The sequence below is a fragment of the Silene latifolia genome, chromosome X, assembly GCF_048544455.1.
Source record: "Silene latifolia isolate original U9 population chromosome X, ASM4854445v1, whole genome shotgun sequence".
Lineage (NCBI taxonomy): Eukaryota > Viridiplantae > Streptophyta > Magnoliopsida > Caryophyllales > Caryophyllaceae > Silene > Silene latifolia.
In genome coordinates, this window is record NC_133537.1 from 219,556,615 (window position 1) to 219,571,545 (window position 14,931).

Sequence of the window (14,931 nt, forward strand, 5' to 3'; positions counted from 1 at the left end):
GGCTCGTGGTAGAGGTCCTACTATGTCCATGCCCCATGCCATGAATGGCCAGGGGGAAATGATAGGGTGCAGGGGCTCTGCTGGCTGATGGATCATTGGTGCTGAGCGCTGGCAGGCGTCACATTTACATGCGTACTCTGCTGCATCAGCCTTCATTGTAGGCCAATAGTATCCCTGTCTAAGGGCCTTATTTGCCAGACTCCTGCCCCCTGCATGGTTTCCACATTCGCCACTGTGGATAGCATGTAACACAGTCTGTGCTTCTTCCTTGTCCAGGCACCGCAGGTAGGGGCCTGCTAGCGATTTTCTGAATAATATGTCATCAATAAGTATGAATCTGGAGGCCTTCACTCTGAAAGCTCTCACTTCCTTCTTGTGATCTGGTAGCTTGTTATGGCGCAGCCAGTCTAGGTAAGGTGTGCGCCAGTCACTTGCTTGTTCGGGCGTTTGGTCAGGCGTCTGCCTGTTTGGCTGGGAGGTCTCACCTTCTTCTGTAACCGTCTGGACTTCTTTCTCGCACTGTGGGTTCTCCAGTTCACCTTTATCTATTTCATCTGCCTTCAGGATGGAAGGCTCCAGCATGTGTGCTATTGGAATGTTCGATAGTTCTGTTGGTTTAAATGTTGCCCCCGGGGTTGCCAGGGCGTCTGCTTCCACATTCTGATCTCTGGGGATCTGCTTAAGCTTGCAAGTTTCGAATTTCTGTTTTAACTCATTTGCTACTTTTAGGTATGCAATCATCTTAGAATCTCTGGCTATAAACTCATCATTCACGTGATTGACTATTAATAGGGAGTCACTGGATATGAGTAGGTGCCTGACCCCTAACTCCAAAGCTAGCTTCATTCTTAATATCAAGGCCTCATACTCTGTTTCATTGTTGGTTGCCTTGAATTCACATCTTATCGCTTGCGCTATCGAGTCTCCCCGTGGTGACCGCAGATTAATCCCACGCCGCCCCCTTTGGTTGGAGGCTCCATCAATATGCATCTGCCGGACTTCGTCTCCTTGCTTTCCTTCTAAGGTGAGGATCTCCGTATCTGCCGGATTCGGATGGTCTGGGTCAAGCCCGATACGAAGTCGGCCGGTGCTTGCGATTTGATTCTTTGTTGCCGGGTTATATTGGATATCATACCCACTGAGGTGTACAGACCATTTTGACATTCTGCCTGATAGTTCAGGCTTCCTCATGATAGATTTTAGCGGGTAGTTGGTCATGACATGTATGATGTGGGACTCAAAATAGGGGGGCAGTTTGCAAGATGCTACTACCAATGCTAGTACTAATTTTTAAGAGATGTGTACCTGGTCTCTGCCGGCAGCAGAGACTTGCTTACGTAGTATACTGGCTTCTGCACCTTTTCTTTCTCTCTGACCAGGACAGCACTTACTGCCACTTCTGTGACGGCCAGGTATAAGAATAGTGGTTCTCCTGGCTTTGGTTTTGAAAGCAACGACGGGCTGCTGAGGTAGTGCTTCAGCTCTCTGAAGGCTTGTTCGTGCTCAGAGGTCCATTCAAACTTCTGGCTTTTCCTTAGTACGTCGTAAAACAGCCTGCATTTATTTGAAGATCTTGAAATGAACCTGTTTAGGGCTGCTACCTTTCCAGATGGTCTTTGAACATCCTTAGGCTTCTCACGTGACTCCAGCTGCAAGACGGCTTTGATCTGCTTGATGCTGGCCTATATTCCTCTTTGGGTTACTATATAGCCTAAGAATTTCCCAGAAGCTACTCCGAAGGTGCACTTAGATGGATTTAGCTTCATTTTGTATTCTCTGAGGGTGCTGAATGTTTCTGCCAGATGCCGCATATGATCTTTGGCCTTTTCTGATTTCACCACCATGTCATCAATATACACCTCCATTGTTCTTCCTATCTGTTCTTTGAACATTCGGTAAACCAGCCTTTGATATATGGAGCTTGCGTTCTTTAGGCCGAATGGCATGACGTTGTAGCAATATATTCCTCTTTCAGACATAAATGTCGTCTTCTCTTGATCTGCAGGATCCATCTTGATCTGATTGCATCCACTCCATGCGTCTAGGAATGTTAACATCTCATGTCCAGCTGTCGCATCTACCATTGCGTCAATATGAGGCAGTGGGAAGGGATCTTTAGGGCGTGCTTTGTTGAGATCGGTAAAGTCCACACATACTCTTCACTTCCCATTCTTCTTAGGTACCACCACTACGTTAGACAGCCACTCTGGATTTTTTACTTCTCTTATTTTCTTTGCTGCCAGCAGGCTATCTACCTCCTGGTTGATCACCTTATTTCTCTCCGCTGCAAACTTTCTTCTTCTCTGCTGGATGGATTTACTCTTTGGGTCCACACTAAGCTTATGTGTTATGATGGACGGATCTATTCCTATCATGTCATCGTGTGACCATGCAAAACAATCCATGTTATCCTGTAAGAACTTGATTAGTTGTTGTCTTAAGTTTTCTGTGCATCCTACTACAATGAGCACGGTTCGTTCTGGGTGCAGCTTGTCCAGGTTGATTTGATCCAGCTCTTCTGCTGGGGGTTCGATGTATTCGTCCTGGATAGGTCGTCAGAATTGCTATGCGGGAGGGTGGCGGTGCACTTGAGTGCCTTCTTATAGCGACCTCTAGCTTCCTCCTGATCTCCTCTTATTGTTTCCACTCCCCATGGTGTGGGGAATTTTATCTGACCGGTGGTATGTTGAGGGGATCGCTTTCATCCGTGCAACCATGGTCTTCCCAAGATGACGTTGTAGGTGTAGGGGCCGTCTATAACCAGGTACCTGACATGCTTGTTGACTCCTCCCACGTAGGCTGGGATGACTATCTCGCCTAGTGAGCTGGCTGTTTCTCCACTGAAGCCTAATAGCGGAATAGTCTTCTTCTGCAAATCCTTCTCGCTGAATCCCATATTTTCTATAGTTTTCAGCATGATTAGGTTGACCGAGCTTCCTGTATCTACCAAGACCTTTCTAACTGTGAAATTGGCCATCGATAAGGTGATAATAAGTGCGTCATGATGTTCTCGCTCGTCGTATGTATCTCCTTCATAAAAACGATCACGGCGGTCATCGCGTGAAATTCTGCAAGAATTGGCTGGCCTGTCTCCTTTGATCTCGGTGGCACGTCTTTTAGCTGCTGAGTATGTCCGCCCGCTTAAGTCTGAGCCGCCTGTTATCACGTTTATGATCTTGGTGCATGTGGGTGGGTCTGCCGGGTTAGCGGAGCCTACCTTACCTTGCTGCTTGCCCCTACGTGGTAATAGGTGGCTCAGCTTTCCTTGTTCGTACAGGCGCTTGATCTCTCTTCGTAATGTGTAGCAGTCCTCAGTGTTGTGCCCAATATCACGGTGGAACTCACACTTCTTCTTGCTATCCTTTCTCCAAGCTTGCTCTCCCACTGGTGGGTTGGGCCACCTGACTCCATCTCCTATCTCCCTGAGTGCCTTCAGGATTCCTCCGATACCTGTAGTGAATCCATACACTGCAAGAGTGGGGAGTAGCTGATTTTCCTCGATTCTGTTGACTCCCCTCCCGTATGGTCTGTATCTCTCATCCTTCTTGCTGGTGGTTTGCTTTCTTCCTGACTTCTCCACGGCTGAGGTACTAGAGATACTTGGCGTGCTTAGTAAGCTGACTCTGGCTGAGATATCTTCCTCCAATCTGATTGCGGTAGCTGCCTTCTCCTGTACCGCCTCGAAACTATGGCATGGATGCATGGTTAGCTGCTTATATAGGTCGGAGTTATGGTGGAGGCCTCTTCTAAAGCCTTCTACCGCTGTTGAGACATCACACTCTCGTACTGCTACCTTCTCATTGTTAAACCTGGTATTGTATTCTCCAATGCTCTCTCCTGCCCCATGACGATTCTGTACAGATCTCCTGCATGCTTCTGTGGTTTTCTCTCGCTTGCGAATCGTGAGTAAATGCGTTCACCAATTCAGCAAATGTGGATATCGACCTGTTGGGCAAGCTCACAAACCATCGAAGTGCTTGTCCTGTTAGGGTGGACCCGAACCCTTTGCACATGCAAGCCTTCTTGACTTGCCCTACAGCTGTTACTGTCATCATTTTATGCTTGTACTGGCTTATATGATCAAAGGGATCTGCTGTGCCGTCGAAGAGAGGCATATTTGGATTTGTGAATCCCTTTGGCATGGCTGTGATGGATATGGTGTCCACGAATGGCGAGTCGGCAACAGAATCTTTGTCTGAGTCAGCTTTCTCGAGTAGGGGTGGCAACCACGGGACCCCGCTCGCATTTCTTTTAACTCAAAATCTTTTGATTTGTAATCTTTGCCGCTAAATCGGGGTCCGCTGCTTCGGTTGCTGCTAGTTCGATATCGCCTCCGATCCGAGCTCTTGATGATTATGATGTGTTCCAGCTGCTAGAGGAGTTGTTGTAACGATTGTCCCCTGTTGCCAGTCCATTATTTGGTTTGACTCGGATCCTACTCCAGGCGTCTGATCGATCGTTGCGGGGCTGCTGACAGGGATGCCACCTGCTCGTGCTTCCATACCGCTAATCGCCGGCCAGTTAGCCGGCGTAAGGTATCCCAACCCCTGTGGGGTTATCCTCCCATCTGATGGTATCGTGGACAGATCCAATCTTGTTATTAATTCAGCCGGTACCTGTCGAAGTGAATTCCTGCTGCCTAATGCCCCCTGCGTCAAATCTACTAGTGTAGGCCTTCCCGCGTCTATCCTGCTTGCTGGGGTGACAGACTGCTATTTCAGGATGTCTACCTGTGCCCAGAGTTCTCTGTCCCTCCTTCTTGCTTCAGTTTCAGCATTCCTCTGGTCTTCTCTCATGTTTTCCATAGCTTTCTGAAGATTTTCCACACCGGTGAGCAAGATTTATGTGGGACTAGGTGGCGGAGGGAGGCCTGAACTTGCTGTTCCTTTATCCGATCTGGCTTGGGCCGCGACAGCAGGAGCCTTGGGAGGTAAAGAGGTTTTTGTTGTCGGTATGATTCTTGAGGTGTGTCCGGGAGCCTGCGCGGCCACTGCTGATGTTGGATTTTGAGTAGATGGTGGCGGTGGCGATGGTTGCCTGCTCCCTGACACGGCTTTAGATGCTTGGTTATCCGTTGTGTATCTAGAATATCAACGATTGACGACCACAATGCCCCACTGTGGGCGCCAAACTGTTTAGGTATTTTTACCCAAGTCGATTAATTAGGGTCAATGAAGTCTTACTCGTTGGTTGGTTGTATGATCGTTCGCCTGTCAATAAATAAATAGAAAAATAAAGTGCGTAATGTAAATTGAGACGTAAGATTTGGGGACACGGAAAACCTAATGTGGGAACAACCGCGGGAGGGACGGTACCCTGCCAAGTATTGCACTATATGAATAGGAGGATGATTACAATTGTGGCACAAAGCTAATCCTGCTGGCCCTAGGCCTCAGGCCTGCAAGATCTTAGACGAACGTATATTTGAGTATAATATATCGAGGTGTGATCTTGAATGTGGACGAGTGAATATAGTGTGTTGAATGTCCTTCTAGATTCGCATCCTTGGCTATTTATAGGGCAAGAACCCTAGATATGTCCTACTTCAAATATGGAAAGGGAATATAATTTCCATAAGAACTCTTTCCATACTTGGCCGCCTTTCCCAATTCTCCCTGATCTCCCTAACTTCTTCCTAACTTCTCCCTAACTCTTATTTCCTTAATCCGGACACTTTCCATGATGGGCTCCTGATCTCCCTTGAGCCCGTTCCCCCATTCTCCATCCGCGGGCTTCCTTCCTCCTTAACACCGGTTTGCTATGCGTAGGTATATTGCTTGGTTGATTGATATCACATAGTCGGGCGTGGAATCGATGCGGTTGGCTAAAGATAGGTTCGCCTACTCAGTTTTGTTGATTGTCTTGAGTGTCTTTTGATGTGGTTTGATTGTTGTAGCCTCGGTGGGGTTGTCTGATTGTGATAGTTCGTTGGTATTGTATTGTTTCGTTGTCATTGTTGTGGTACAGCTGATTGTGTTTGTTTGTCTCTGGTTCTCGAGGTGCGTCCTCGGCTGAGTGAAGTCACTTGCGGGAGTGGCTTCACGCCCGTAGTTCGCCCTCCGTGGAACCCGCCACGGGAGGGGATGTGCACATTAATGGACATGGGTTTATCGCACGGTATGATGAGCGGGGATTTTGTGGGTACGGCTGCGTTCCCCCTGGTCCAGCAGAAAGTCGATGACGGAGATTGGTTCGATGAGATGTGTTGTGTATGACTTGTTGTGCCTGTGTTGTGTCTGTGGCTGTTGGTGCGTTTCTTCAGTTAATGACCTTGTGTGGTTTGTCCTGTTGTTTGTTTCTGTTGTGTCTGCCGTGATCCCTTATGGTGAGCAGTCAGTCTTAGCAGGTTGTGATCTGGATGTTAGCCGGGTGCTTGGCGGGATGAGTCTTCCACGAGTTACGACATAAATAGTGCACATAGCTGACAGTAGTTTGAGTTGTACCTTTGTATTTATGTATCGTAGTTTTGTTAATCACTATAATGTATCTTAAACGTTCTTTTATCGACATTTGATTATTACTGTCCTCGGGCAACCGAGATGGTGACGCCCTTATATGCTAGGGAAGGTCTTGTTAAGGCTCCTTGGTAGATGAGGGTGTCACAAAGTGGTATCAGAGCGACGATTTTGGAACCTGTAACAAATGAGCCTAATGAACGTAGTGAGTCTAATAAAATAAACCTGGTGCATGTGTATTAGGAGCCCAGCTGATGGTAGATTTTGGGTGAGTAGGCGCCCTCATTTCAAAGTCAAGGCCCCATTATACATAAGCCAGTCACCGGGTATGGGAATGTTGAGTCGGCAATTACGTGCCTAGTGTGTATAATGGTTATGTTAGAAATGTTTGTGATAGGGTCTCTATGTATGCTAGTACGTGTAATGGTGATGAGGAGCGGTGGAAATATGTGGTTGAATAGAGATGTGTATGAACGTAGTGGAAGTGGTGGAGTGGCTATAATATGTGACAGTGTGGTGTGATATAGTAATGGTTATGTTTTCTAAATTGTTCTTTATGCATTGGTATGAAAATTGTGAGCCTTATATGTAGTAATGAAGATAATTGGTAAGTTTTGGATTAGTTGTAACATCTGTCAAGGTAATAATTGGTAAATGTGATAGATGAATGGTTGAATGCTTCCGTGATGTGGCATAATTAAGTTGAGTTAGCTAGTTGATAATTGTTGTGACATGGTTGAATTATTAATAAGTTTGGATGATAAAGAAAGGTTGAATGTTAGATGAATTCTTAGGGTGATATGATTAGTAGTTTTATTGTCGAAGTTACAAATGCGTGATTAGAAGTTATTTTGTTGTAGTCGCAATTGTATGATTAGAGGTAAAAGAAACGTGTTGAAAGTATGTATGAGAAAGATAATTGTTTGGTCATTTGGTTGCGTAATGGTTGTTATAGAATTAAATGAAAGAGTTGAATGGAGTAATATGTTTGTTGGAATTGGTACGTTGTACTTTGGTAGTAGTAATACGTTGTGAATAAGTATAATAATCTATGACGATTTCCGAATTTATTTTGGAATTGACACGCGTTGCTGTTTTGCAGGAATCTTTAGTTAAGCTCATGAATTCCGATCATGTACCTAGCCTTACTTGACCGAGTACGAGTGCCTACTAGACCGAGTAGACCTCATTCGATCTAGTTTAGGAGTTATAACGTCGAAAAGTTGGATATGCCAGCAGAAAACTCGACCGAGTAGCTCCAACTCGATCGAGTAGAGGCCACTTGATCGAGTAACCTGCTTACTCGATCGAGCAAGCTACAGTACCGCTGAAACACGGAATCCTTATACCCTTTTCTCTAATTCTTTTCTTCTTCATTCTTCATTTAACCAAAACCCTAACATCCTATATCTCTCTTGTGCTCTCAAACTTTATGATTTTGTGCTTGAGTCTTGGTATTTTATTTGCTAAATCCGTTATCTTTGCATGCTTGCCAATCAATTAAGGTATGAATGTTTATCCTATTTTGATGTTTTTCATTAATTAGAAGCATGTAGGATGTTAGTAATTGCTGAAAAGTCGATTTATATGGACCAAAACATGTTTATAATTGTTGTAATATGATCTAATTGTTTTAATTTGTTGATTATTGATGTTAGTTACGCAAAAATCGAATCAAATTAGGGGTTTATGTGGCTCAAAATTTCTAGGGTTTGAGATTTTAAATTGAATTTAGGTTGTATTTTGTATGTAAAAAGGAGAAAATTGGGTAATGTATGTTATATATATCGTGTTTATAGTTGATTTATGATGAATTTCACTTAAAATTTTGCCTTAAATCTTTGTCTTAAAAGTGCCCCAAACTGAAATTCGTCTTACATTATTGTGGAAATTGTTTATTTAGGAAGTTATTTTGAAGGTATAATTTTCAAAAGTGGTAGTGGTGATGTAAATTGCTGCCATACTTGTCAAAAATTTTACAGCTGTGAGACCGTCTGATAGTAAATCTGGGAGTTTATACTTATAATATTTCGATTGTTGGTGGAAGTGTGTACTTAGTAGCGCTTTTCCATGATCATAAATAAATGTTTTACATGTTTTTAAGTATATGTGGTTTGTATGTTTAAGTCATGTGTTGAAACAGATGCCGAGACCAACCGTGGGAACCCGTCAGAGCAAGAGGGGGAGGGCTTCTGAGCCCGAGCTATGAGAGGGGAGTGGACCTACGGTCCCAGCAGTACCCGAGTACCCGTCTGTCGTCTTTGTGAACTTTACACAAAGGGATAATTTTGTTGCTTTACAAAGACGCAAGATGAGACCCACCCATTGTATAGACACAACTCTCTTGACTGACTTGGGGATTGGGACCGATGTTAGGCTTATCTTCGAGCCTTTTGGGATGACTGGGTTATACCGTCTCCGGAAACATTCTTATGCTTTCTTGACCCTTGAATTTATGAGTTCCTTTAAATACGATGCGGTGGTGCAGACTGTTGAGTTCCGCCTTATGAACACAATGTTTTATCTCACAATGGATATGTTTGAAACACGCCTTGGCTTGGCTAAACCTGCCAAGGGAGATCTCCAAAACATTCCGTCTGAGTGTGGGGTTAGTAGCCCCATGTCTTGCTTCACTGGTAAACCAGCTCCTACTTCAAGTAACATGTTGATTAATGATGTCCAACTGTCACTTTGAAACTTTTCCTTCGTGCTTTGACATGTTTGCTCTATGAGAGGAAGGATGTGAGTAAGCTAAACTCACACGAGTTGATGTTGCTTGTGGCCTACCTTAACCCCACCCGATCCCAGAAAGTCACCTTTAGTGCCCCGGATATAGTGTGTGCCAGTTTGGCCCTGATGGCTTCTTCCGACACCCGTTTTCTTAGTTATGGTGCTATTGCCACTCGGTTGGCAGACAGACTGACCATCTTTGAGGCCTCCTCGGCTTATACCCCGTTGACCCCTATGGTGCCTACCTTGGGCAGAGGGTACTTCCTCGACCATAAATGGTTGAGAACTTTGGGAGATGGTAGTTTGGCAAGGAGAGTGAGGGGTATGAGTTGGATTCGTATACCAGCACCTGAGCACCTACCTACGACTGAGTTCTTACCGCCGGCGGTGGTAGCTGCCGATTCTGACGAGGAGGAGGAGGAGGCTCCCCTGAGGTAGCTCTACCTCATTCACCCAGATATCTTGGAGGTGATGCCCAAGCCGAGGAAAGGGGGAGAATTTGGGAGTTGAGGATGCCCAGCCTAGGATGGGTAGGGGACCATGGTGAGTGAGGGAGAGGGTGGCAGAGACTCAGCCAGAGCAGCCAGTGCCGCCACAGTACCAGTTTCCCGGTTACCCTCCTTTCTATGGCCCTGAGATGAGAGTGAGCGACCTCACGGAGAGGGTGTCAGCGACCTTGAAACACTGGAACCTCCATGAGATGGCATATGTGCAGGGCATCTGGACTGAGGCAGCGCAGCCTGTGTGGTGGAGAGTGTTGGGGACGACAGTTGAGTTTTTCACTCTTTCGGCGTGGAGAGGTCTACTTGGGGGGAGCCCCAGTCATATCCCTACGGTTGCTTGGCCCCTTGGCGTATGGGCGCAGATGCTGGTGTTGGTGGGGTGAGAGGTCATGATGCAGTAGGAGCGGGCACATCTGGTGGTGGTGGCGAAGATGAGGTCATAGACGAGCAGGATGTGGAGTGATATACTCCTTTTCTTCTTCTTTTATTTCATGGTTTGTAGTGGATAGTATTTGTTTTTGGTTGGTACCTTTTTGGATCTTTGGTTTGTATGTTGGCCATAAGGCCGTATTTTGAGTATCTTTAGACTTATTATGCAGAATTTTAGGGTTAGGAGAGCATCCCGACTCGTGTTTATATGATTGTCTGGCTTATGATTCACTTTTAAGGGATTTTTGATCTGTGGCAACTCAATCGAGTGCCCCTTACTCGATCGAGTAGTTGCAGGTGTTAGTTTGGAGGGAGTATTCTGATTTCGGCTTACTCGATCGAGTAGCTGACGAGCTCGATCGAGTGCCTGACCAACTCGATCGAGTGCACTGTTACAGGACCTTTTCGGATTGAGACTTGGTTGAATCATCATATCTTTGTATGCTACTATACTAATCTTCATTGTCGGTGTTTAGTATCACCGTTTAGCTTCACCGAAGGTTATATTATTGCGTGTGGTCGTGCTATATATATAATTGTCATGTTATGTATATTAGTCGGAACGATAAATCAATTTGATGCAGGTAATATAATGTGCAGCGGTGTTGCTCCAAGTTGATAATGATTGCATATATATTTATATATCTGGTGGGTCATGTTTACGTAATGTCAACAAAGTGTCCTTGCTGTCATGAGTCGTATATGCATAGCGGTCATCTTGCTCAATTCTCGGTGGTATTTGTATAACTTTGTAGTCTACATCAAGTCGAATTGGGTAACTAGGGTTGTTCATAAGGTTGTTGCATGTTCGGTATGATCGTACAACAAATAGTTGATGACCTTGCTGTAAGTTGGTAATAATATATCTTACGGTGTGTTACATACTTTCAGTGGTTTTAAGTTTATACGAGTTACATTATGTAATGTCAAAGAGTAAGTTATGTCAATGTGAATCAAGGTTGTTTTGTGGTTTATGAGTAATGTCAAGATGGTATAATATGTATCGGTTTGAAGGACATGGAAGTTGCTTGATGGTGAACTTTGGGGACGAAGTTCCTTTTAAGAGGGGAAGAGTAATCTCGCAAAGGAAGACTTTGTTGTGGGGTTCTGTTGAATTAGAGTCATAGAGTGAAATGAAGACTTTGTGGTATGAATTAGTAACATTTGTTGTTATGAATCGATGCTCAATGGTTGTCAAGTGATGAATGAAAGTGTATGGTCCGATAGATGTGTCGATGTACGTTTGAATGATAGTATATGGTAAGTGCAAGTAGTAGTCGTTTATGTGTTTGGTACGTGTTCAGTGATTCAAAAAGGAAGTTGGAGTTTAGCTGAGGGTCGTGTAATGTATTGTGTGCTAAGGTGGATGATGATGTTGATGAATATACGTAGAGGGATGGTAATTCTAAACAGTTGTGTCGACCTGTGTTGGGTAAAACGGTGGTGATGACCTTGGTTTCTTTGTCGTGAGGTTCGGTAAAGGATGAGTCAAACTTTGGGGACGAAGTTCCTTTTAAGGGGGGAAGACTGTAATACCCGTCCTTTTAGGGACCCGTTGACCGATCTTAGATGAATGTCTTGACCTTCGGATACCTTATGAGCGATGCCTTGTCACGGTATGAGCGTGGGTTTGTGTGAGACTCGATTTAGCTGAGGCTACTCGATCGAGTAGCTCGGAACTCGGTCGAGAGGGGTCACTCGATCGAGTAAGTCAGTTACTCGATCGAGTAACGGGTTTTAGCAGGGAATTATAAATCGTGTTTCGTGAGATCGCGAATCATTTCTATACTTCATTTTCTAAACCTAGATGTCGTCACTCTTCCTTCTCCTCCACCATAGTCCTTGCCTTGAGGTCCTTTACGGTGCCTACACCATGGGATGAGATGCTTGAGTCAGGTACCGGTCTTAACACCGGTTTGCGTAGGTATATTGCTTGGTTGATTGATATCACATGGTCGGGCGTGGAATTGCTACGGTTGGCTAAAGGTAGGTTCGCCTACTCAGTACTGTTGATTGTCTAGAGTGTCTTTTGATGTGGTTTGATTGCTGTAGTGTCGGTGGGGTTGTCTGATTGTGATAGTTGGCTGGTATTGTGTTGTTTCATTGTCATTGTTGTTGTACAGCTGATTGTGTTTGTTTGTCTCTGGTTCTCGAGGTGTGTCCTCGGCTGACTAGAGTCACTTGCGGGAGTGGCTTCACGCCAGTAGTTCGCCCTCCGTGGAACCCGCCACGGGCGGGGATGTGCACATTAATTGACATGGGTTTATCGCTCGGTATGATGAGCGGGGATCTGGTGGGTGCGGTTGCGGTCCCCCACTGGTAGGGCTGGTCCAGTGGACAGTCGGTGACGGAGATTGGTTGGATGAGATATGTTGTGTATGACTTGTTGTGCCTGTGTTGTGTCTGTGGCTGTTGGTGCGTTTCTTCAGTTACTGACCTTGTGTGGTTTGTCCTATTGTTTGTTTCTGTTGTGTCTTCCGTGATTCCATATGGTGAGCAGTCAGTCTTAGCAGGTTGTGATCGGCATGTTAGCTGGGTGTTTGGCGGGATGAGTCTTCCACGAGTTACGACAGAAATAGTCCACATAGCTGACAGTAGTTTGAGTTGTACCTTTGTATATATGTATCGTAGTTTTGTTAATCACTATAATGTATCTTAAACGTTCTTTTATCGATATTTGACTATTACTGTCCTCGGGCAACCGAGATGGTGACGCCCTTATATGATAGAGAAGGTCATGTTAAGGATTCTTGGTAGATGGGGGTGTCACAGCTAGAAACAAATCATAACAAATAAGGTGAACACCACACATCATACCGATTGGAGCATATAACCGATGCTTCCACACAATACGTATAGGGTATAAAACGAACACCGGCTCGAGCGTATAGCTGACATCTAACCTATCAGAGCATATAACTGATACTTTGACTGACGGATCGTATAACTGACTCCCAGTCGGTGTGAAGTATATAACTGATACTCCACGGTACTATGTATAGCGTATCACCACTGCCTATGTGCCTAAGACCTGGCCAGACCCCTCGATGCAATAACTGTACACCGAACGACACTCGGGACCCAGAGCGTATAACTGACGACTCTGGCCACCCCCGGACATAGACCAAAATAAATCCCATAATGGGTGGCGTTAGTTCATTATGTTTGCTATATAACCGATACCGCATGTCATCTATACCACTAGCCAAGAAAGAAATGCACAGTATAACTGGCTCTACCAACATGCGTGACCAACGTCACGACTCAACTCATAGGATAGTATAACTGACTACCCTACTAATCATGTAAACAAGAGTAACCAAGGCATAAACAAACATAGCGTTATACTATAACTGAATACAACACAATATACGAAACAAGTATTAACAATCAATGTTATAATAACCTTAGTCATAACATAAACTTTAGATGCGAGGTTATAGTAACCTCGACTAAAATTTCAACACGTATAACTTGAAGTTATACTTACCTCAACCATAACCTTGACACGAAACTCAAAGTTATACTAGTGCCAACCATAACCTTGAGCCACACATCTCAGGGTACGTTAGTTCCAGCTATAACCTTAGCTCGCACTTCAATGTTATAGTAGATTCAGCTATAACCTTGAATTCATATTTCCAAGGTTATAACTCAAACAGCCATAACTAGAGCAATAACCCAAAGTTGTACTAACTTCAGCTATAACACTCGAATCATTATCAAGGGTTATACTAGCTTTAGCTATAACTTTGGAGAGCACTCTTGGCCGCCTATCATGCCGCCACTAGGTTTTCATTCGTAAACCCTATTGCGCTCATAACACTCATAATAAACATATAAACAACATACGATATATAAAAATATTAAATCATATACAAACATGCGAAAACATAATTAATCATGATAATAAACAATCAAACATGTACCAATCATACAAACCAATCATTAAATCATATTAGTTACATCAATTGGCATAAACACAATTTAAAGAGAAACACCAAGTTACCTTTTTAGCAATTAATGAAAATCTTCATAAAGAATACGACCAACTAGCTTAGGGTTTTATATTTTTAAAGGGGATAATAAGTGGGCATTGGGTTCATTAGCTCATACAATGGATTATCTGATTATAAATCAGGTTGGACCATATTAAAACGTAAGGAGAGTTTATCATGGAAAAGTAATAATTAAATTAAAATAGTTAAATCGCACACGGATATTTTAACCCTTCCAAAATTAGATTAAAATTAGAAATAATAAAATAGAAAACGAAGACGATAAATATAAATATTTCCAAAATACATTAATAAATTCCGAAATAATCAATTTAATAAAATAATTTTATAATAAAATATTATTATAAAATACGAGGTGTTACAATCCAACCTCCTAAAAAGAAGTTTCGTCCTCGAAACTTGGAATTCAAAGATAAGATGAAAAGAAGGTAAGAATTACAAGTGATCATCAATAAAAGTCATCTCGGAATCCTAACCACTGCGCAGTCTGATCCATATCCAAACTCAAACCAAAGAAAATGATATCCCAAATCCTCAATGTTATTATCATCTTCACACACTCTACAATCCCAAATATTACATCAAAATCATACCATCAAAGATCACGCTAACTCATATCATCTCAACCCAAAATGATCATTAAGCTAACATCTAGTCGTCATATTTCAAACACTCATCCTACTACCATTAACCATCATTCCAAACATATATGCTCTCTCATACTTCGTGAGAACTTATTACTATTACTCTAAGTCAGATAACTTTCAACAACCACTTCAATTCCACCTCATCATT